We start from the raw sequence: 23,730 nt of genomic DNA, 5'->3' as shown, positions 1-23,730 counted from the left end.
CTCTGTTGTGAGACAATATCTTCAGTGTGTTAAAGACCTGTCTAAAGCGACTCCAAAATATTTAGGTGTAAAGCAATACTTTACCTCAGTGACCTTTCCATTAACTATTAGTTTTACCACAGTTATTTTAATTGGTCCTTGGTTTCCCGAATACTGGCACCGAGATGGGGTTGACGTCCGAGCTGGTGCCACCCATATTTTATCGAGTACGGATCAGGGGATCTTCCTGTCCATGGAAGTACTTAATCACGCAGACAGTTGATAGAGGCACCTACCGCGAAAAACAGCATAACGATACTGTAGTATGAAAGATAACACATAAGGACATAGGATTCTGTGACGTGCCCTTGTGCCGCCATTTCCCTCAGCCATGACCCGAAGTCATGTTCTATAGTTTCCCAGACAATGATGCCAAAAGTAGCAGCGCTGTTCAAAACACTGGAAGAGCGGGGCCATCATAATCGCCGACTGTGACTATCTGAGGTGGTGCAGAACCTCGATTCATCGCTGAACACAGTGCGACGCCATTGATCAGCAGTCCATGCTTCCCGGTCACGACATCACTCTAAAATCGGCTAACGGCAGAGTAGGCACCTTACACCAATTCTCTAGTCCTCTACTAATGGTGCGGGATGACACAGAATGTTTCAGGGAGACCATTACTTATTTGTGGAGGGCAGACGCAGATGTGAAGGGGCTGTGACGTGCTTGTGGCACAATAGGGCGTTCCTCCCTTGTGGTGGTGAGACGTGGTCGACCGGAACACTGACGACGACTATTCCTGCCCTCACGCTCCCACCAAGGTCAACATTGGGTCACTGTCACATCCTGATGTCCCTGAAATATGGATACTATACGATTCGACCAGATGGTCAATTGGAGAGCCATAGGGACATCCATTTCAAATTCTATCAGACTACAGTATAACTGTCACACTTATATTCGGCATCTTCTTGTCCTTCACAGTCATCACTCATCATACGACGAGGCTGAGGTCTCTAACATAGCGTATCAAGCATGGTAAAAACAGTAAACATGAGCAACACTAATGCACTCAGGTAGCCGTTCTACCTGTGACAGAGAACCATTTACCTACCCGCTGGTGGGCTGTACATGTACGAAGCTACAGTCATATCGGACTATTTCGTCCGGGTGCTTAACGTTTCTTGTCAGACAGTGAATCTGAGTGACTTTATTGTTCGTTCGAAATTGATTTTGTACTGAGCTGCTCATTAACTACCACGCTTGTGCTGTTAATAACGATAATGGAGAAGTCGTGCTTGACGACCCCGTACGAATGAGACACATTGGAGAGGTTTGTAATTTTATCCAAAGCACTTTTGCAAATCTTTGCCTAGGGGGACTCGAAGAAACCACCCCTCCTCGCCATGCGCGCCAAATACTGCTGGTGTGTAGTGCTTTCACCACTAGCATTTGAACAACCAGAATTTGAAACGACTAACTACAGGTCGAGTGCCATCACAAAAGCGTAGATTAACAGCCATGGCTACAGAAAGAGTATGGTCTCTATTACACACTGTTTGTGACTGGCACCTTGTTGACATCTAGGCATGTGCCCAGTTATCAATACAAAAATTGCAATATTCGATGACATCTTATTACAGGATTTCCCCCCCCCCCTTTTTTCAATCAATGTAATTTTCACGTCATCAATAATTGGTGTTTCCAGAAATGTCAAAATCGACCCTGGTTTGAATTCCTCGGTAAACTATCAAATATGTAGTTCAAGAAAAAATGACTAGAATTTTTCTTCCTGTTGCTGACGATATCGTTGGACAGTGAGCACCATCTCGCACTAGACAGGAAAGTAAAGGAAATCGGTCGTAACTTCTTCAAGGGAACCTTGTTTCGCAAACGAACAGATTTCGAATCATCGCATGGCTATCCTAATTTCACTTTACATAAATCACATGAAGAAAATGGCACACGTGCTCGATGGGATCTAAGTCCGGGGAACGGGCTGGTCATTCCATTAACTGCTTACCCACTCTTCCGAGAGTTCCTCCATCTCCACAGCTAGATGCAGTCACACATTGTCATCCACAAAAATGAAGTCAGGGCGAATGCACTACTGAAAGGTATAGGGAGGGCGTACAATGTCAAAACATCATTGACCAGTAGCTGTACCACGATCAAACTTTTGGAGGTGGGAGGGATCGAATTTGACGTTTCGCCCAATGTGTGACGACACACCCCGACCACGCCTCGCATTCTTTTGTCCGGGACGAAAATTTCCAACCTTGTGGTGGCTGACGTGTAACACGGGAGCAGCCGTTCTGTTCTCACAGTTTCTCGTTGTGGCGGTTGACAGCGCTAGGTACAATCTCCCTGGGAATTGTTTCAAGTGTTTGTCTGCATTCGTGAATTATCAAGAGAGTAGCCACTCAAAAACATCTTTGTAACAGGAATGCCTGCGTTTATTCAAGTGTCGCAAGGTGCTTGTAACCTGGCGGCATCTCCTTTGCTGTGTGTCACACTTTATTCAGACAGCCCTCCCTGAGCAAGGCAAACACGTCATTTAAACTGTCCCTGTCTGGGTTTTGTCAGATTATCACATACTGGTCGTGGCTTAAGTATCCCTCTCGTCCGCAGCGCCCGCCCGTGAGGTACTATTCCATCAAAGCAAGCCATAAATACTGTGGTTAGTAGATGTCGAACTTTTTCTTACAAGGAGAGACTAGTCGAAGAATTACACCTACGAATAGTGTTCCGTAGGTACGGGCGTTGCTTTCAAAATCAAGAGTGCCTGAGAAAGAGATTGAGTTAGACAAAGAAAATGAATCGAAGAATCAGTACTGTACTTTATGCTGGCCTAATATCCGAAAAGGTAAGTAGACTACTCCACAAATTTGGCAGACAGTGTATTTGGCCTCCATCAACAAAGAAAAAACTTTTCTTTGCAACGTTGCAGATGATCTTAGTCTCCAAAAATAATGGTGTGTAGTGCCTTCGATGCAAATATAGCATGTATCACATAGATCAGACTGTTGTATCAAAGAGAGATGCAATGAATATAAGTGTCGCACGCGACTAAATTATTCAGCAGTGCCTGAGTACTGTTCATAATATTATCGTGAAAGGACATACGATGAGATCGGTACCACTGCGAAAACTAAAGTTTGTAGGACAGTGTAATGAAGGAGCTTACCGAAATAAAGATGTCGGAAAACTTGATAAACATACACGCCGGCTTCAATTTAAACTCACATCCATCAAAGCTTCGAAGAACTGACAGAACATGTGTATCAAGGAAGATCAATGAGGACTTGTAATGCTTCTAAACAATGTCGATTTAGCATTAATTGCAAAATAGCTTATACAAAGTGACATTGTAATATTTACTATGTCCCAAGTGTCTTGGACGAAGTACACTTTTAAAAGTAATCAGTGCAGATAACGTTGTTAATTATCTATTATAATCACTTGTATACCATAGAGCAAAGAAAATTGTGAAAGTTAGGAACTCGTACACCTAAATAAGAATGTCTCTGGCACTTGGCGTACAGGACTGCGAGCTGGTTGGGGAGTAATTGAATTGTTCACTCGACGTTGCGGGGTCGGAAATGGAGGACTGCTATAGCGCGCATTTGCTAAGAGCGGATTAACAGCATGCAAATTCTTCGCAAATGTGACACTCGAGGTTTGCAGGGGTCAGAGGAGAATACTCTGAAAACAGTTTATGCTACTAGAATACATTCGTGATTTGTTGCATAATTTAATAAGTAGCAGCCCGGCAACACTAACGCTCCGAACGAATTGTCAAAAAAATGACGCTGTTTCGATTATACTGACGCATTGATCGGTAATTTAAATTTTACATGGCAGTGACCATTTTGGAATCCATAATAGGCTTATATTATGGTGTTTTGTATCTTTGTAGAGTGTGTATGATAGACTACATTATATATCTATGACATTATTACCTGAGATAGGTTCCAGATTCCAAGATCCCTATTTGCATGATAGATGTAGTCGCAATCAAAAAATTATTTAAAATACCGGACCATGTACTATGAAAAAGAATAGATTTTTTCTCTGGACTGGCAGCGTATGTTTGCCATGCCAGAGATGCAGCACGATTAATTTAAGTCTCTTTCATACTCTCAATTGCTGATGTCAACTGTATAAAAGAAAACAAATTAATGGGCACTCGACTGTCAGACGTTGTCATCTAAAGATGTGGTTTGTTATTACGAGGAGATAATTTGCAATTTTTATGCTGAGGGAAAGACTAAAACAATGCTGGTGAGTATTACTATAATTATCAAGCTTATTATTCCATTTGTCCACGACATTACTTCTAATTGAGAGATATGTTTCAATCTCAGTCTAGCTTACTACTTTATTCTAAGTAAATCGCACCTATTGTCACGCGAAGTTCAGTAACTTTTACCTCTGTGAGTGTAGTGATTTATTTTGCCCGTTTTCATCTTGACAAGGACAGAATATTTTCATTCAGTTCGGTTAGCTTTCGGATAATAAGGTCTAATAGAAAGCGATTACAATATTAGAAGTGGCTCCTTAAGTTCGAGATCCGATAAATACAGCCTACAATATATTGTGAACTAATAGAACCTGCGAAAATTTACATTTATTTTTGTAATTACAAATATTGTCTTTTTCTTCTTCCGTGGACAGAAAATCCTGCTAAGCTGGAGAATAAAAAGAAATTGTGGGGTTACTGACAGGCAAAACCAGGACCAAGATCCAGAAATAAAGTTCTCAGATGAGATCAGCCATGGTGGAGCGAGCCAAACCAAGTTTTAACTATTCTGCATTCTACTTGCATCCGAGTTCGCTCTAGTACTCTCAGTATGCAGAATTCAGTTAGCAGAATTAATGTTCTTCATTAGTTGTGCAGCCTTAGTTATTACACATAGAATTTAATGGGGACAAGGTGGCTGTCTTTGTAAAACGTTAAACGGTTTCAACACTCAGAGCACTGCCGGATTGTTGCGTACTTTAGACACCTTTATGAGTGTTTGTTTGGAAGTTAAAATATGGATAGTTGTAAGAGAATAATTAATTAATTTAGAAAGTATAAAGCAAGATTTTGATACTATTTATTGTTAATGAGCAAGGTGAAGAATGTTAAACAACTCAAGGTGGCCGCAAACAAATTGGGTAATGTTGTGCATGAAACTGCAGCAGAAGAATCGTCTGTTCAAATAACTGAACTGATAGATCAGAAGACTGGAATGTTTAAGAAAATAGATCTTTTGACTGGAATAATAGTTACTGTATTTATGTGCATAGGCGAAATTTCGTAGCGCAGAATATAGTACAAGGTCAAGTTTCCGAAATTACAGAAGTGGAGGCAGGTTTATTAGAAACTGTATGCAAATTATTTGATGAAGTAAATAAAATTTCACTTAAGCGGGAAAGAATTTTAATCGAGTATTTTGATACAGAAAGACATCAATTGCCCAATGAATTGCCTAGATAAACGTCCAGGAACGACAAATAAATAGGTGAAGTAATTCAGACAAGATTTAATGAACGAGAAAAGAAGGCTAAAGAAAAGCTTAACTAACATAAAGAAGAAACAAAGCAGTGTCTAGCATCTTGATGGTAGTTTGGCCAGTGCAAGAGGTCTGTACAGAGGAAGTCCAGATGGAGCTTAAAGGTTTAAGAAAAAGTGTAGGTTCAGATTTTACTAAATGGCGTAATGCCATTTCGGAAGACATGAAAGTAGTTAAAAAAGAAATTTGCTGATTTGAGAGAAAATATTGGGAACACGGAATCTGTCGCACTGACTTGGCTAGTCAACCTGTCCCGATTTTATACAGAGTGGCTAGAAAGAGTTTCAAAAGCTTTTAAAGGTGTCGTAGGTACATTGTGTTGAGAAATAATTGTTAAACAAATTTCGTACGTAGCACCGTTTCCGAGCTAATTAGAATGGAGCTTAGTGAATCAGGCCACTGCGAGAGCAAATTCAAGTGGCCCTCTAGATGCAGTTAGTGTCAGTTGTTCTCACAGCATAGATGAAAGCGCTAGAGGATTCTCTGCCTTTGGCTTGGGTTTGATCCTTGCTACAGACTCATATCCGATTTTTGTACACTCTGTTTTTTGGTTTCAGAAAACCAAATGAAGAATTTTTTGGCTACACTTCTCTCACACGCTCAACGTCCTGATTGGATGACGTCAGTGCTCAGCATATCAGAAATGGCACAAAATACTTAACTTTTTACTAAAAATTATTTCTCAACACAACCTATACTGTGACATGTTTAGAAGAATTTCAGTGTGTTTCTGACCACCCTTCAGAAAAAATCAAATGTGATACACGCCAGCAGCTCAGGTTCCCATTGAACAAACATATGGCTCGGGGGCCGCACCATTGCTAACGCCCGAACTATTAGAAGATATTCTAATAGTGCATAAGCAATTCCCCTTTTTTCATCTGCAAAGGGAATCATACACGCAACTGAATTTATACCAGCTTTTCAACGTGTACTGCTACGTTCATGGACAGATACAATCAGGATTTTACTCGTGAATGGGTACATTCAAGGAGAAGCTACTCTTTGCGCCACAAAGGAAACAGAACTTTGTGATAGATTTCCCTGCAACATACTGGTCCAGGGGTACACAGGAGACACTTCGCAAAGAAACATTTAATTCAGTTGTACATTCAGTCTGTTTTTCACGTGCGACTCGGGGGTTGCTTTCTTGAATACGCTGCACTATGAAGATGTGATTCGAGTTAATAAGACCTCTATTTTCAGACTGATAATACACTCTTATGTACCACTGACCGATCAGAACACTTGTGTGTCGGAAGACAGTATAACAGATGGTACGAAAAGAGTGGCTAAGGCAATGTATGCCTAAAGATTGTGACAAGTCACTTACCTTTCATCTTCTGCATGGAGTGTATAGAAGACCTATCACTGATTGTCTATAATGAGTGTTTTGTCCCCATGCCCACAATTCTTGGCGGTGTCTATCGAGCATGCTAAAACACCATGCACTAACCTTCAGAAAAGTGGCATCAGACTACAAAAATGTGACCAGTGTGGGTTGGACAATCAGGTATTGCTAGATAGTATTCTTGTGACTCAGCTGAGTGAGACTGTCACCACAATGGTGTGAAAGTGGTAACATAAATAAATGTGAAAATAATCCACAAAGGCTTGTGTCGTTGTAGACTGTTATGAATACAGTATGGAACGGCTACGGGTTTGTGGTTAGAATGGTGATATCGCATTTATGCCAGCTAGTAGACCTGTGGACTTGGTGAAAACTTAAAAAAAATGTAAGGGCCAAGAGAAAACGCAGTACGTACTAGGACTGCTTCCTCCAGAATCCGAATGTTTTGAGCCAATATAATAATAATAATAATTTTTATGTCATTCTGCATTACACTGAACCCAATTAAACCAGTGATTGTACGATTAGAATCCCAGGAAGATAATTACATAACTAGTTTTCCGATATATGTCTCACAGTCGATACATGTGTTGCCATCATCTGGTGTTCTGGATGGCGTTTACAAGATACTGAGACTAAGATCTCCACTGAGTGTCCTTACCTAAGCCAGACGTAGAACCACATCCTTCGCTGAACTGGTGACAAAGAAAGCTCGACATATAAGATTTTTTTATGTTTCTGACAGAAAAAAGTTAAAAAATATGCATATGGCCCCGCTCATTCTGTCCTCTTGTAAAATTTATGTCGATAAATCCTGTTCTTGATCCATACTAACAAGATAGTCCCTTGTGCTGCTTTTTTTTTTTTTTTTGTATAATCCTCAAAGATAGTACCCTTATCTGTGTAAATCATGCCCAGTGTACAACGTACAAGAAAAATCAAAGGGGAATATATGATCCTGTCCAACTACGTCAACTGAGGGTCGCAGCCACAAAATAAAACACAGTACAAAACCTTTTGTAATTGACGCAAGAGTCACATTTAGCATGAGATCGATGACCCTGTCTATGCTTTACCACTGGTTTTCCGTAGGTTACAACTGAATGGTTTGGTAGTGAGATGATTCAGCGATGGTTATTCCATAGTCATGCAGTTTCGTGAATTAAAAAAAATAAAATAAAAATTAAAACATATTCTCTGCGCTCATTGTCTTGTAATATAGGTTACAGAGTTGCATTATACAGACTCATTTCTTTACACATAATTGAATTGTATTATTTATGGAAATACTCGTGAATAATCGATTACATTATGTAGAGATTCACTCATAAGGGTTACTTCTTATATTGATGTAGCTTTATTCAGCTAAATTAACATCTGTTGTGTAGTATGTAATTGCCTTCCGTTGTAACGTGTCAGTAATGACTATATTCTTTTTGCGTAAATTCGGAGATAGCCCTCTGCTTATTCATTTTCATGCAGCCAATGGGTGGTAATGAAGAAGTATATACGAGGTTTAATAGATTAAAGTATATTAACACGAAAAGATGTCTCTAAAATTGAAACTGAGTAAGAACTTCAGCCAAAGAAATATTTTAAAAGGAATAATTTTAAAGCTAATCGTGACGGAAAGCTAGTAAAACTAGAATGTAAACAGACATATTTACAAATAAATATGTCTTCTCCTACATGTGGATTTGTGGCGTCCCAATCAAAACAAAAAAAAAAGTTTGAAGTAGCTGCTACACTCCTGGACAGGTATTACCAGGATCTGATTCGTCAGCGGGTACATTCAAGGAGAAGCTACTCTTTGGGTCAGAGAGGAAGCAGATCTTTCTGATAGCTTTCCTCGCGGTATACTAGTCCAAGGGTTTCAGGAGACACTTCGCAAAGAAATATTTAAGCCAGTTGTACATTCATTCTCATTTTCATGTGTGTCTCCGTTTCAGTAGCGTATGTTTGCTCTGAGAGGTGCATCATGGTTTATTTAAATCTCACTTGTACTATCACTCATCGACCCTAACTGCATAAAGAAAAACAAAATAACTTTCGATCGTTAGCCGGACATTGTTGTCTAAAGACGGGATTATTTGTTGTGAATGGACAATTCGAAATTTTGGTATGATGAGAAGAAGGCTAATAAAAAAATACTGGTGAGGATTAAGATAAATGCAAATTTTATTATTTCGTTTTGTCCTAATATTACTTTAAATTTAAAGATATGTTTCAGATGCGCTCGTAAGGACCTTCATCTTAAAAGTTATCTCCCCCTAAATAGGTCATAACTATCGCCACTAGAATTTCTTTTCGACAGAGTTAAAACTTTTTGTATCAATTTATTACGTATTCGTGTAATAGATCCTAAAAGAAAAAGTTAGCAATAATAAGGTGAATATATAAATATGTATCAGACTTTAATAGAGTTACATACCTTTATTTGAAAAAATTGATGAATAGATCGAAAGTGACAGCCAGTGTGTTTATTAAGAGGCCTTCAGCCTAGCATTGATATGTTTTAAAGTAATCATTTATTTAGTTTGAATGCTAGCGCTAAATAAATATTGAAAGAAATCTGCTTTTGCTCCTACAGAGTGTTCAGAAATTACCGTTAGATACTTCCGGAACTTCTAGAGGGGAGTGAGTAGATAATACTGCATTTTGAACTGGAAAACATGTCCGGAAATATATAGTTTCCTTGCTACAACCATTTGGAAACATGATTGTAACGCGATCACTTTTACAAGAAACTGCTTACGCTTGACCCAGTACATCACTGGTTTTGCAATTTCTCTTCAGCAGCATGCAGTGCGGCCTCTTTCAGTTCGTGTGTGCGGCGTCTCCATGGAGCACCACAGTAACACCTGCTGACGGTCAAGGTACCTTTTCTCGAAGCAGTTGGGTAGTTATGGCGAAAAGGGCATGCGGTGGAGTTGGACGTTGTGAACAACGATCTTGATAAAGGCCACGAGCAGCTCTTCCATTACCGTGAGCTTCGCCATCCAGAAACATCTCATCTGTGTATTCTGCAAGCGTGTACTCAACCATGTTGCTCTAACACTCACAGACACTTGAATGAGTCTCGAACCGTATCAGAGAGATAGGACAGGCGTCCAGAGACATTAGCCTATTAGCCATAACCACCCCCACCCCTCCCTTTGCCCCTACCATGACTACCCTGTTGCATACTTACCTGTCAAACATACTGTATTTTCGAACTGCTGTAACACGAAGCGGGACGTTTCCGGACATGGGTTTCTAGTCATATACTATGTACTCACTCTCCTCTATCAATCCCAGAGGTTTGTAATGGTAATTTTTGTGTTGTTGTATACGTTTCCCCATTTTGTTTCGGCAGTATTTGGAACCGAAGACTTGCTTCCGACATTTCTAGGTACACGATTACATGGTCAAGTGGTTTAACTCAAGTGGTATAACTCAAGCAGCTTAACTGATTGTGAGCAGCAAAGCTACACACTCATGAAAACAAACAGCATCAGATTTAATAGTGAGCGTCGGTAGTCGAATTTGACCAACAATAGTTCACAGGCTGGTTAGAATATAGACAATGAGTACACATAACAGCACAACGCACAACACCTGATAAAGGCATTGAGTCTTTTAGCATTGGCTAGGAACAACAACCATACAGAGCACCGGGAAGCACATCTTAACCTCTCCGAGGAAACCTGAGAGACAAAATTGAAGCAAATTGCAACTTAGACTTGCAGGTAGACTTTTAGTTTCGATGTGCAAGTTAAAAAGCGCATTGAATTTCTATTTTCGAATACAGGGTGTTACAAAAAGGTACGGCCAAACTTTCAGGAAACATTCCTCACACACAAATAAAGAAAAGATGTTATATGTACATGTGTCCGGAAACGCTTAATTTCCATGTTAGAGCTCATTTTAGTTTCGTCAGTTTGCACTGTACTTCCTCGATTCACCGCCAGTTGGCCCAATTGAAGGAAGGTAATGTTGACTTCGGTGCCTGTGTTGACATGCGACTCATTGCTCTACAGTACTAGCATCAAGCACATCAGTACGTAGCATCAACAGGTTAGTGTTAATCACGAACGTGATTTTGCAGTCAGTGCAATGTTTACAAATGCGGAGTTGGCAGATGCCCATTTGATGTATGGATTAGCACGGGGCAATAGCCGTGGCGCAGTACGTTTGTATCGAGACAGATTTCCAGAACGAAGGTGTCCCGACAGGAAGACGTTCGAAGCAATTGATCGGCGTCTTAGGGAGCACGGAACATTCCAGCCTATGACTCGCGACTGGGGAAGACGTAGAACGACGAGGACACCTGCAATGGACGAGGCAATTCTTCGTGCAGTTGACGATAACCCTAATGTCAACGTCAGAGAAGTTGCTGCTGAACAAGGTAACGTTGACCACGTCACTGTATGGAGAGTGCCACGGGAGAACCAGTTGTTTCCGTACCATCTACAGCGTGTGCAGGCACTATCAGCAGCTGGTTGACCTCCACGGGTACACTTCTGCGAATGGTTCATCCAACAATGTGTCAATCCTCATTTCAGTGCAAATGTTCTGTTGCTGTGTGTTTCCATTCCATGATTAATGTGATTTGAAGAGAAGTAATAAAATGAGCTCTAACATCGAAAGTAAGCCTTCCGGACATATAACCACATAACATATTTTCTTTCTTTGTGTGTGAGGAATGTATCCTGAAAGTTTGGCCGCACCTTTTTGTAACACCCTGTATGTGGAACACATTGTCATGTCGGATTAATTTGCTTTGAAACACCCTGGTTACGCACGTGCTCTGAGCGAAGCATCAACTGCCAGGACAAACAACTGCAAAAATGTATATCTCCAAAAGTATGGAAGTTTTTTCTGTTTTGAAATTTTAACAGGATGGTTGTGCTGCACACAGAATTTGGTATACAAACTTTGATGTAATACACTACTGGCCATTAAAATTGCTACACAAAGAAGAAATGCAGATGATAAACTGGTATTCATTGGACAAATACATTATACTATAACTGACATGTGATTACATTTTAACGCAATTTGGGTGCATACATCCTGAGAAATCAGTACCCAGATCAACCACCACTGGCAGTAATAACGACCTTGATACGCCTGGGCATGCAGCCTTAACACGATACCACAGTTCATCAAGAGTAGTGAGACGTATTGTGACGCTCGGCCACCACTGACCAGACGTTTTCAATTGGTGAGAGATCTGGAGAATGTGCTGGCCAGGGCAGCAGTCGAATATTTTCTGTATCCAGAAAGGCCCGTACAGGACCTGCAACATGCGGTCGTGCATTTTCCAGCTGAAATGGATTGTTTCGCATTGATGGAATGAAGGGTAGAGCCACGGGTCGTAACACATCTGAAATGTAACGTCCACTGTTAAAAGTGCCGTCCTTGCGAACAAGAGGTGACCGAGATGTGTAACCAATGGCATCCCATACCATCATGCCAGGCGATACGCCAGTATGGCGATGACGAATACACGCTTCCAATGTGCGCTCACCGCGATGTCGCCAAACATGTATGCGACCATAATGATGCTGTAAACAGAACCTGGATTAATACGAAAAAATGACGTTTTGCCATTCGTGCACTCAGGTTCGTCGTTGAGTACACCATCGCATTCGCTCCTGTCTTTGATGCAGCGTCAGGGGTAACCGCAGCAATGGTCTCCGAGCTGATAGTCCATGCTGCTGCAAACGTCGTCGAAATGTTCGTGCGGTTGGTTGATGTCTTGCAAACGCCCCCATCTGTTGACTCAGGGACCGAGACGAGGCTGCACGATCCGTTACAGCCATGCGGATAAGATGTTTGTCATCTCGACTGCTAGTGATACGAGGCCGTTGGGATCCAGCACACCGTTCCGCATTACCCTCCTGAATCCACCGATTCCATATTCTGCCAACAGTCATTGGATCTCGACCAACGCGAGCATCAATGTCGCGATACGATAAACCGCAGTCGCGATAGGCTACAATCCGACCTTTATCAAAGTCGGAAACGTGATGTTACGCATTTCTCCTCCTTACAGAGGCATCACAACAACGGTTCACCGGGCAACGCCGGTCAACTGCTGTTTGTGTATGAGAAATCGGTTGGAAACTTTCCTGATGTCAGCACGTTGTAGGTGTCGCCACCGGCGCCAACCTTGTGTGAATGCTCTGAAGAACTAATCATTGGCATATCACAGCATCTTCTTCCTGTCGGTTAAATTACGCTTGGTGTAGCAATTATAATGGCCAGTAGTGTATCTGTATATGTTAGTTACGGGATGAATATAATTGTCATTTTTTTGTGTACCAACTACATCATTTTTGTATGTGTACTTTAATATATGCTGAAACAGATACAGAAAGACTGTGTTCTGTAGCTTTACATAAAGTTACGTACTTTTTTAATCATCAGTTACGAGTTGTCAAATACGTACCTGATAAGGGATCTCCAGACTGATTACGCTATAATGGCATTGATAGCCATTAGTGAAATTGAAGATGGAGGTAGGGTTTCATACCAAAGAAATGGCTATACGAAACTCTACGTTTTCGGTCTCATACAATTCCTTTATATACTACAATAAACTATACAAGAGTTTGTAACCTCCCCCTCACTTACCGGCCTTAATGACAGTGAAAAATGAAACCGCGTGTACCTAATGGGAGTTTTGGAAAAGCAATCGTCACCGAAGTTAACCTGTCGGTAAAGAGGGAGGAAAGGGTTACATCTAAATGAAAGGAAATGTGCTAATGAAACTGGTGGAAATTAATTTTGAAAAGGGGTAAAGTTAATAAAGAAGGTAAATGTGCAGCCGTTACGTTAACAGTTAACTAGCAGTAATTAGGTATTTGAGATTTGGGGAAATCACGGTCGCCAGTCCTAAGGACAATTACTATAGTAACTGAAAAAGAAAGGTTGTTACACATATAATTAGCACTAGAAGCGTGGCAACTAAAGGTTGACACGTGTAGTGTGAAAACTGAAAGTTTGTCAGAAGTAATAAATTTCGCTACACTCTGACTTAATTTAGCAAAAGAATTGATAAAACCGGAAAATCGAAAGTTAATTTAGTGACTGAAGTTAATAGTGAGCTTTCTTTCTGAAGCACATCGAAATCCAGTAAAATACGGTTAGTCTTGGACTACCTCAACAATCATTTCAAAAGCAACTTGACTCTACGCAATTTAGAAACGAGAGATTTAACTTTGAACTTGAATTAAATGATTCTGAACTATTAACAATAGTAAAATGTAGTACGTACCAAGCTGAGCTGCAGTCACAGGTAAGCTAAAATACGGTAACAAAGCTCGCACTCTTAATTCGTGCTTGTGTAATCTGAATATTGTAGCCAGCTCTGAGACTTTAACTGAACTTTGAAATTAAAGCAGTGAAATGGAATTATGCTGGCGTTTGAATTTCAACGACACTCGGGTTCATTTCGGAAAAGGAAGGGACCCTGCTTGGCAATGCAATTGGGACAATGAGCAACAAAGGTTCATGCTAAGTTGCTGTAATTTTGCGAGGCAAATGGAACAAGATTAAAAGCTGAGGTCTGCCATACAGTTCTAAAACTTTACGTGCTTCCAGTCTTCCTTGTTGGTTGATTGAAGGTTCGAAGCCGTCGATCGAGGAGGTGGCGACAGTCACTCATTGTCGGCCGTCGCTGCTGCAGAAGCTGGATGTTGGCGCGCCTTCTTCTCGACACGGTCACCAGGCGAAACGGGCTCTTGATGTGCGCCAGCTAATGCTTCCCGTCCGCGTCACCATGTCAGAAACTATCATCGTGAGTCGAGCGCAATTACATGCTGCCAAACCCCGAAAGCGCGGCAACTCGCGGGAGCGTCACACAACACCTGCTCCACTCGCTACTCCCGCCAGACTCCGACTGCCCCGCCCGCGCTCCACGCGGCAGAGTTAACACTACCAAAGATCCTACACACTTTGATTCTTCACACGACCCAACGATGTGATCGTTCGATAGCAGTTTTCCCTAGGCAAGACCCAGCGTAAAAATACAAATAATATTTACGAAACAAACCAATTATACATCAACATAAATGCATAAATATATATATACAAACAGTAAAACAATTACAATATATAAAGAGACAGAAATGTCATATCTTGAGGTAACAAAACAAGGAAAAAAAATAATAGTACAATAGATGAAAATAGGAGGATATGCATTTCCGGCGTTACACGTGCCCCACATTGTCTGAGGATGTTCGTGTAACGTAAACAGACTCAGAAAATGTCCCAAAAAAGAAACAGCGGAAATGCATATGCTCAAAACATCAACAAAAGTTAGCATTCGTCTAATTAACCATAAATCAATTTTTAGACCATAATAATTGAGTGGAGACACTCCTAATCTTATTCCACTCTGTCACCTTGCACAAAATAAAACAGGTTGACAATATATTAAAATTCATAGAAAATATAGAAAATGGTTTAGCTATTCCAAAATCATTAAAATTCGTAACACTATGAGAAATGGAATACTATTTGCAAAATTAATTAGATTGCATGGTCATAAAAACAGGTAGATCAAAATACGCAAATAAATAATTAAATGACTACACATTTTATATAACCTTTTCATAATTAATATTCTCGTCACGAGAATCTACTTAACGCTAAACAAGAAAATAATATTCAGTAGATCGAAAAAAACATAAATATTGACAGCAGAATTCTTTCACATCAGCTGTCCGGGAAGAAAAACTATTCCGCCTTTCGTACTCGTAAGTACAAAGAATGCCGACAGCGGCCCAAGAGCCAACAGCGGCACAAGAGCCGACAGCGGCTCGCCTCGCCAGTATTGTTGCGCCCGCGTGTGCGGCACGCTTGATCTCACTCGCCCTTGTGACGGCGTTTCCAGAACGTCCGTTTCACTGAATTCTTTAGGATAAACTCACTCCCGAGTAATCTCAAGGAGTCCCTTAATACTATCACAGTGGATAACTCAACACTGTCCATCATCACACGCATGTACTAGCCTGAAACTTAAAACAGCGTCTAAGTACATCGGCAATGACTAGTAAATCACATATTTATGAAATCTTACAGCTATTTACAAAATCATATTTACATTCCTTAATCTACTGTGACTCAGCTGAAAACTTAAACTAGCAGCTTGGATTTTTCAGTTGATCAGATCATGATTAAATTGATTAAAATTAAATTGATTAATCAAAATTAATTACTTATTAATTACAACTTCTTTAATGACCTTGGTCAGTCAAAAGCATGGCAATCTAGCAAATCGTTAAATCTTACACTCTATTTTACATACTGTATAAATTACCCATTGTGTGGTATTAATCGATCCTAGGTTGGTACAATTTCAAGTCTACAATATTCCGTAAGCATTTGTGTGAGGCATACCAATGACTTTATATGGTCCATTATAAACAAACTTAAATTTAGAGTTTTCATGGTCTATCTCGCTCGATTTCTCATGAGCTTTTACAAGTACTAAGTCTCCGATTGCAAACTCAGCAAAACGCGCTTTAGCGTCATGACGACGTATGCGAGCATCGGCTTTTAGCTTCATTACTTCTCGCAAACGATCTTTTTTCACACCAATACTAATGTTAATCCGTGGAGGGAATTTGATTATCTCTTCCAATTCACTTTCTACACTTTTGTCAATGCCGAAATTCCTCATGTTATGGCAGTTCAAACTCATTCCTACGTCAATGTCATCCGGCCAGTTAACAATGTGTATAGGCTGGTATTGCCTATGCACACCGTCTCCTGCCTCGTCAAAACCAACTACCATTGTTTTATCTAGTGACATACATGTCAAAGTTTTGCTTTCGCAGTTAATCACTGCACGGTACTTTAATAGCCAATCTAACCCGATAATTACTTCCGTAGTTAAGTCTGGCACGACGACAAACTCTTGTTCAAATCGTGCCCCACATATCTCGAAGTTGACAAAAATCTGTTTTGTGACCGGTTTACTGGCCTTCCCAGTAGCACCGATAATTTTCACTCCTGTTACTGGCATAACTACGATGCCAGGTCTGTCTTTCAGTAACTCAAATATTTTCCCAGATACAGCACTCAATTCCGCCCCGGTGTCAATCAACACGTTTAGTTGTAGGTCGTGCATATTAACGGACACTACTATCTGTCTACACTTGTCCTCAACTGTTTCTTTATTTTCCCACAGTAAATCCTCGTCTATATCCAGGTCATTCCAGAAAAAACCATCCGGCTTTGATCCTAAATCCGGTTTATCTGGCGGCTTTTTCAGCCTCTGTTCACATACAGTTTTAATTTCAACACGTCTGTCCTGAGGCTTAGTCTGTAGCTTCGCCTCCAATACCGAAACCTTTTCCTGTAACTCGTCAACTAGTGAGTGTTGCATTGCTATCACTTCACTAATTGTCACCTTCGTTGATTCCTCTTTGGTCAGATTGATCTCATCGGCCAATCTACCTGGAAGAATGTGCCCAGTAGCATCTGAAATTACTTCCTCTGGATCTGCGCAACCCACACTGCTACCGTCTGACCGTATAACGTCAGCTCTAACCTCATACACGCTGTAATCTACGTGCTTTTCTACCAATCGTGTCCGGCTATCACTAAAATTTTCATAATCTTTCTCCTTAGTACTCTCGCAATGTTTAAACTGGATGTTCGCGTCGGATGGGTCGGCTACTTCTATCACTATAATTTTCGGTAAAGTCTGCCGGTTAGGGCCAGAACTTTCCGTTACTACTTCAACATCTAACTCCTGCGGGACGAAACACGACGAATCTTGCTCGTGCTCCCCATTAACATCAACTATTTCTGGTAAAGTCTGCCGGTTAGGGCCAGAACTTTCAATCACTTCACAAATACTATCTTCCTGTGGGACGAGACGCGGCAAATACTGCACGCGCTCCCCATAAACACTTCTCCCATACAGACCCCTATAATCTCTTAGTTCGTCGTATAAGCGACCGAACTGCCTTAACCAGACCTCATCCCTCTCTGCATCCCCTCGCTCGATGACGGACGTGTTATCCGACATCTCATCTTCTCTCAACAATTGCGAATCACTCTTAAACTCAATCTCCAGTTCCGCTGTGGGTATTACAGCTGCCACTTTATAATCGATTTCCGGAACACTACTTAAATTGTTCTCACTGACAGTGAATGTACTTCCTACTGCCGTGTCTACAGCTGATCTACTACTTGTGGGCGCACTCCTTTCTCCTAACACTGGCACACTCTCCCGCCGTTGATTATTCCATACGGAATTTTCATAACGACGACACCTGGGTTTTCTCCTGTTATTGGGCCGCCAAAATTTCTCCACGCCCGGTCGGCCCCTCACCGGCGCGGCTAATGGTTTCCCTGTCTCGTCCCAGCAGATACGCTCCCCGGATACTGCTGAGGCGGCTGGTCACACCCTCTGGCGTTATTACTATTCTGCGCAGCCCGTATCACGCTAGTATGATACTGGTTTCCGTCATTCCGGTTATTATTTGCATTGTACCGATTGTTATTACGGTCCGAACCATTATTGTTATTGCTGCCATGGTTGCGGTATGCATTATTCCCATGGTTATCGTTGGTGTGGTTGCTGTGGTACCCGTTGTTGTTACCACGGCCTCTACCACTGTCGCGATTATTGCGCCAATTGTCCTCGTCCTCCACTCTTTCCAGGAAATCATTTATTGTCCTGTAATTGCTTCCTACGTAGCGTTTTGTATCATCTGGAAGCTTTTTGTAGAGTTCCCAGACTATTTCGGATTCCGTGCGGCGATCACGCAAATATTCCAACTTGCGGATCCAGCCCTCACAAAACTCCTTCATCGAGCCGCGCGAATTCGCATCGAAAGGCCTCGATACGACAAATTCGCGCCAGACTCTTTGCTGTTTTTGCTCTGACCAGTATTCAGCCAGAAACAAATTTTTAAACTCGTCAAAAGTCAGGTTCGTAATGTTGAGGTTTAGGCCCCAACGCTTGGCATCACCAGCCAACACATCAATAACCGCATTAATTTTTCTCTCATTAGTCCATGATCTGGGTAAAACTCTTTCACAATTTTTAATGAAATCCGTCGCGTGTATACCGCCTTTTTTCAAGGGGTCGAACCGCTCCTCTTTCGTCAACAATTCCGAACTATGTGCACAGATTGGCACATAGCTCTGTTTTTCGTCAAGTTTCTTTTCTAATTCCGACACTCTCGTAATTACTTGGCAAGTGGTTGTCGCAAGCGTTTCCACTTCCCTCTTTTTCTCTTCGCAGGTATTAGCCTGCTCCCTCACTTTAGTGTCTACTTCGGACACTAAAGCCTTTAAAGTTTCCACCTTCTGTTGATCCTCTTTTTTCACTAATTGAATTTGTTCCGTCACCTTATTCCCGATGATCGGAGCAACTGCTTCTCCTACACTTTTCTCGATTCTGCTAATTTCGGAATCAAAACGAGTATTTATGCTCGCAATTTCCGCCTGAACGCCTATCATTTCCTGTTTAAGATTACCGATTTCGGTATTAATTACAACAATATCTTCTTTGATTTTATCAACTTTTGTGTTAACAACTCCAACATTGTTGTTAACAACGTTAATAGCTTTGTTCTGATTGTCTAGCATCCGTTCAAATTTTTCAGACTGAGCTTCTTGCTTGACCGATTGACTCTTGATTTCGTTAATCAAAACGTTCAATAAATCAGTTAAATTCCCGGAAACTACCGGTTTTACTTCCGTAGCGGCTTCCTCTTTAATTGTCCCCCCGTATTCGTCATCGAGGGATTCAGATTTGATTTTCACTTCTGATTCCGAAACATTTTCTAAAGTTTGGAATTCCATTTCTGCTCTTTGTTGCGTTTCGGCGGTCGCGTCTTTCATGCTAGCCGCCTGCCCCTGAACAATGGGAACCGCCGTGCGCGTTTCCCACTGTTCGACCGATTGTTCCGTATCCAAGTCTACCAAATTTTGGTAATTGTTGCCTTCACTCATTTTAATAATTTTCAATATAACTGCCAAATCTCAACTCTAATTAGGATTCCTCACACGAATATTCTCGCTGACGTATCGACCATTTCGTAACCAGTACTTTGTTACGAGATTTGCACAATGCAAAATTCGTGTCCAGAACAACCTCAAATTTGAAGATTGTCCTGTCACCAGGTCGCCACGTGTAACCTCCCCCCTCACTTATCGACCTTAATGACAGTGAAAAATGAAACCGCGTGTACCTAATGGGAGTTTTGGAAAAGCAATCGTCACCGAAGTTAACCTGTCGGTAAAGAGGGAGGAAAGGGTTACATCTAAATGAAAGGAAATGTGCTAATGAAACTGGTGGAAATTAATTTTGAAAAGGGGTAAAGTTAATAAAGAAGGTAAATGTGCAGCCGTTACGTTAACAGTTAACTAGCAGTAATTAGGTATTTGAGATTTGGGGAAATCACGGTCGCCAGTCCTAAGGACAATTACTATAGTAACTGAAAAAGAAAGGTTGTTACACATATAATTAGCACTAGAAGCGTGGCAACTAAAGGTTGACACGTGTAGTGTGAAAACTGAAAGTTTGTCAGAAGTAATAAATTTCGCTACACTCTGACTTAATTTAGCAAAAGAATTGATAAAACCGGAAAATCGAAAGTTAATTTAGTGACTGAAGTTAATAGTGAGCTTTCTTTCTGAAGCACATCGAAATCCAGTAAAATACGGTTAGTCTTGGACTACCTCAACAATCATTTCAAAAGCAACTTGACTCTACGCAATTTAGAAACGAGAGATTTAACTTTGAACTTGAATTAAATGATTCTGAACTATTAACAATAGTAAAATGTAGTACGTACCAAGCTGAGCTGCAGTCACAGGTAAGCTAAAATACGGTAACAAAGCTCGCACTCTTAATTCGTGCTTGTGTAATCTGAATATTGTAGCCAGCTCTGAGACTTTAACTGAACTTTGAAATTAAAGCAGTGAAATGGAATTATGCTGGCGTTTGAATTTCAACGACACTCGGGTTCATTTCGGAAAAGGAAGGGACCCTGCTTGGCAATGCAATTGGGACAATGAGCAACAAAGGTTCATGCTAAGTTGCTGTAATTTTGCGAGGCAAATGGAACAAGATTAAAAGCTGAGGTCTGCCATACAGTTCTAAAACTTTACGTGCTTCCAGTCTTCCTTGTTGGTTGATTGAAGGTTCGAAGCCGTCGATCGAGGAGGTGGCGACAGTCACTCATTGTCGGCCGTCGCTGCTGCAGAAGCTGGATGTTGGCGCGCCTTCTTCTCGACACGGTCACCAGGCGAAACGGGCTCTTGATGTGCGCCAGCTAATGCTTCCCGTCCGCGTCACCATGTCAGAAACTATCATCGTGAGTCGAGCGCAATTACATGCTGCCAAACCCCGAAAGCGCGGCAACTCGCGGGAGCGTCACACAACACCTGCTCCACTCGCTACTCCCGCCAGACTCCGACTGCCCCGCCCGCGCTCCACGCGGCAGAGTTAACACTACCAAAGATCCTACACACTTTGATTCTTCACACGACCCAACGATGTAATCGTTCGATAGCAGTTTTCCCTAGGCAAGACCCAGCGTAAAAATACAAATAATATTTACGAAACAAACCAATTATACATCAACATAAATGCATAAATATATATATACAAACAGTAAAACAATTACAATATATAAAGAGACAGAAATGTCATATCTTGAGGTAACAAAACAAGGAAAAAAAATAATAGTACAATAGATGAAAATAGGAGGATATGCATTTCCGGCGTTACAAGTTCCGCATGTTTAGAAATCTCACAATTAGAATCTGGTAGTAGCTAGAGTGTGCATACATGTGAATATTTGCGGAGAATTCATCATTCAGTGTAACGAAATGGGCTCTATTAGTCACAAATACTTCAAACCAACCACATATTTCTGAAGATAATCTCTATGGTATATTCTTGATACTCCGAAGTGTTTTACTGATATGAATGTCTTTCTCAAGATGGAATGCCTTGTTCGGTAGTAGCTACTATTTTCAAAACAGCGTATTTGAAAACAGTGGAAACGCCAGGGTGGGATGTAAAAATATTATGCGAGGGAAAGTTGCTACTCACCATATAGCGGAGATGCTGATTAGCAGATAGGCACAACAAAATGACTCACAATTGTAGCTGTCGGCAATTAAGGCCTTCGTCAACAATAGACACACATACGCACATGCACACACACTCATGCAAACGCAAGTTGCACACACGACTCAGTATTAGCGGTATAACTACAAGGTCGAGTGCAGAGGAAATGCTACACCAATACTCATTTAACGACAGACAGTGCTTTGACTGGTAAGTTCGAAGATGGCCGCTCAATCATAAATCTTACCTGATACGGACTTGTAAACTATTCAGGGACATATCACAATACTCCGAGTTGCAGTAGAATACAGGGTGGAATTTCTATGAAGACTCCAATTAGAGAAAGGGGCAAGAGAAGATGGATATCTACAAAAGTAAGGTTACGTACAAAAAAATGCTAGAAAAACTACTTAAAAAGTAGAAGAAATAGCAGAGGTATCTCTAGAAAACCGATAGATTTTGCAGCTATCTCAGAGATTACGAATATGGTCAAAGATAGTACATATGTTGGAAAATATATTGGAGTACAACAGAAAGAAAGAACAAGTAAAATTGTAACAATATACGCAAAACGAAACGGAAAAATATTTCATGTAGAAAGAATATATAAACGAAAGAGTTAAAATAGCAGCGATGAAAACAGAAAGAGAAAAATCTAGCACTGACAGCAATCTATACACCGGCGGGAGGTATGATTAATGAATGAATTACCTTTTATGATACCGTTAAAAATACTAAGAACCAGTATAATCAAAAACATCGAGTTGTTCCACATGATGACTGACTTCAAGGGTAGGAAACAGTTCAAATTCTAATATTGTTGGAATGTATGGAGAAACAACTTTTAACCAGAAAGGGAATTGCTTAGTGATTTTTCTCTTTTTAATGGTTTGCAAATAACTTATGGTTTTTTAGGAAAAAAGATATTCACAAGTATACTTCGACCGGTAGAGCATACAGCACAGTTACAAATAATCCAATGGGGATCAGAAGAATACAAGGTCAAGTAAACATACAAGAGTCAGCACTCCTATCAGGTTAAGAGTAAAATTCGTGAGAAGTTGTGATTGAACATTGGATGAGCCGCTGGTAGCGAGTGAGAGCAGCATGTTGACATTCGCGTTAAGACAACAGGCATGTGAAATTATTGCTTGACGGGCTGGTCTCACTTGGCATAACTTGCCAGCACAGTGCTGATGCATGGCGCAGACAACACAATTTCCTTATCATCGGGGCTTGGGTGTGGTTCCCGTGTACGTGACCAGGAACGGCCACTGACACTAGTGAGCTGCGTTCTGGTATAAATAACAGTTGCTTTTGTGAAGGAATCAGAACTTCTTCCACTAAGTCCGACCCACGGACTTCGTGCCAGAGCGCAGCGAGTCTGCCGGTCCACTCTATCAGTAGCCACACTCTTGCTAGGAGGCAGTGTGGTGCACCCCCAAGCACAGCAGCTACGTACCGACAACACGGTGGGTGCGCCTCTTGCTGCTTACATCAGCCCCTGGGTTCGGTCAGTCATCAAAGAGCGGCTACCTCTACAATATTCCAGCATGCACCGCTGACGTCCGTGCTGTGGCTGATGCAACGTATTCATGGGGCCGGCGACGAACTCAGACACACTTTTGCTAAATCGAATCAAAGGAAATCTTTTACTGCAGAGAAGAAAGAGGAGGTCTATAAAGCATGTCTAGTCCAAGATGAAAGTATTAAGGGCCTGTATCAGAACAAATTTAGAACAT

The sequence above is a fragment of the Schistocerca serialis genome, chromosome 1 (assembly GCF_023864345.2).
Source record: "Schistocerca serialis cubense isolate TAMUIC-IGC-003099 chromosome 1, iqSchSeri2.2, whole genome shotgun sequence".
NCBI lineage: Eukaryota > Metazoa > Arthropoda > Insecta > Orthoptera > Acrididae > Schistocerca > Schistocerca serialis.
The sequence above is the reverse complement of the archived record's forward strand: the minus strand, read 5'-3'. Positions refer to the sequence as shown.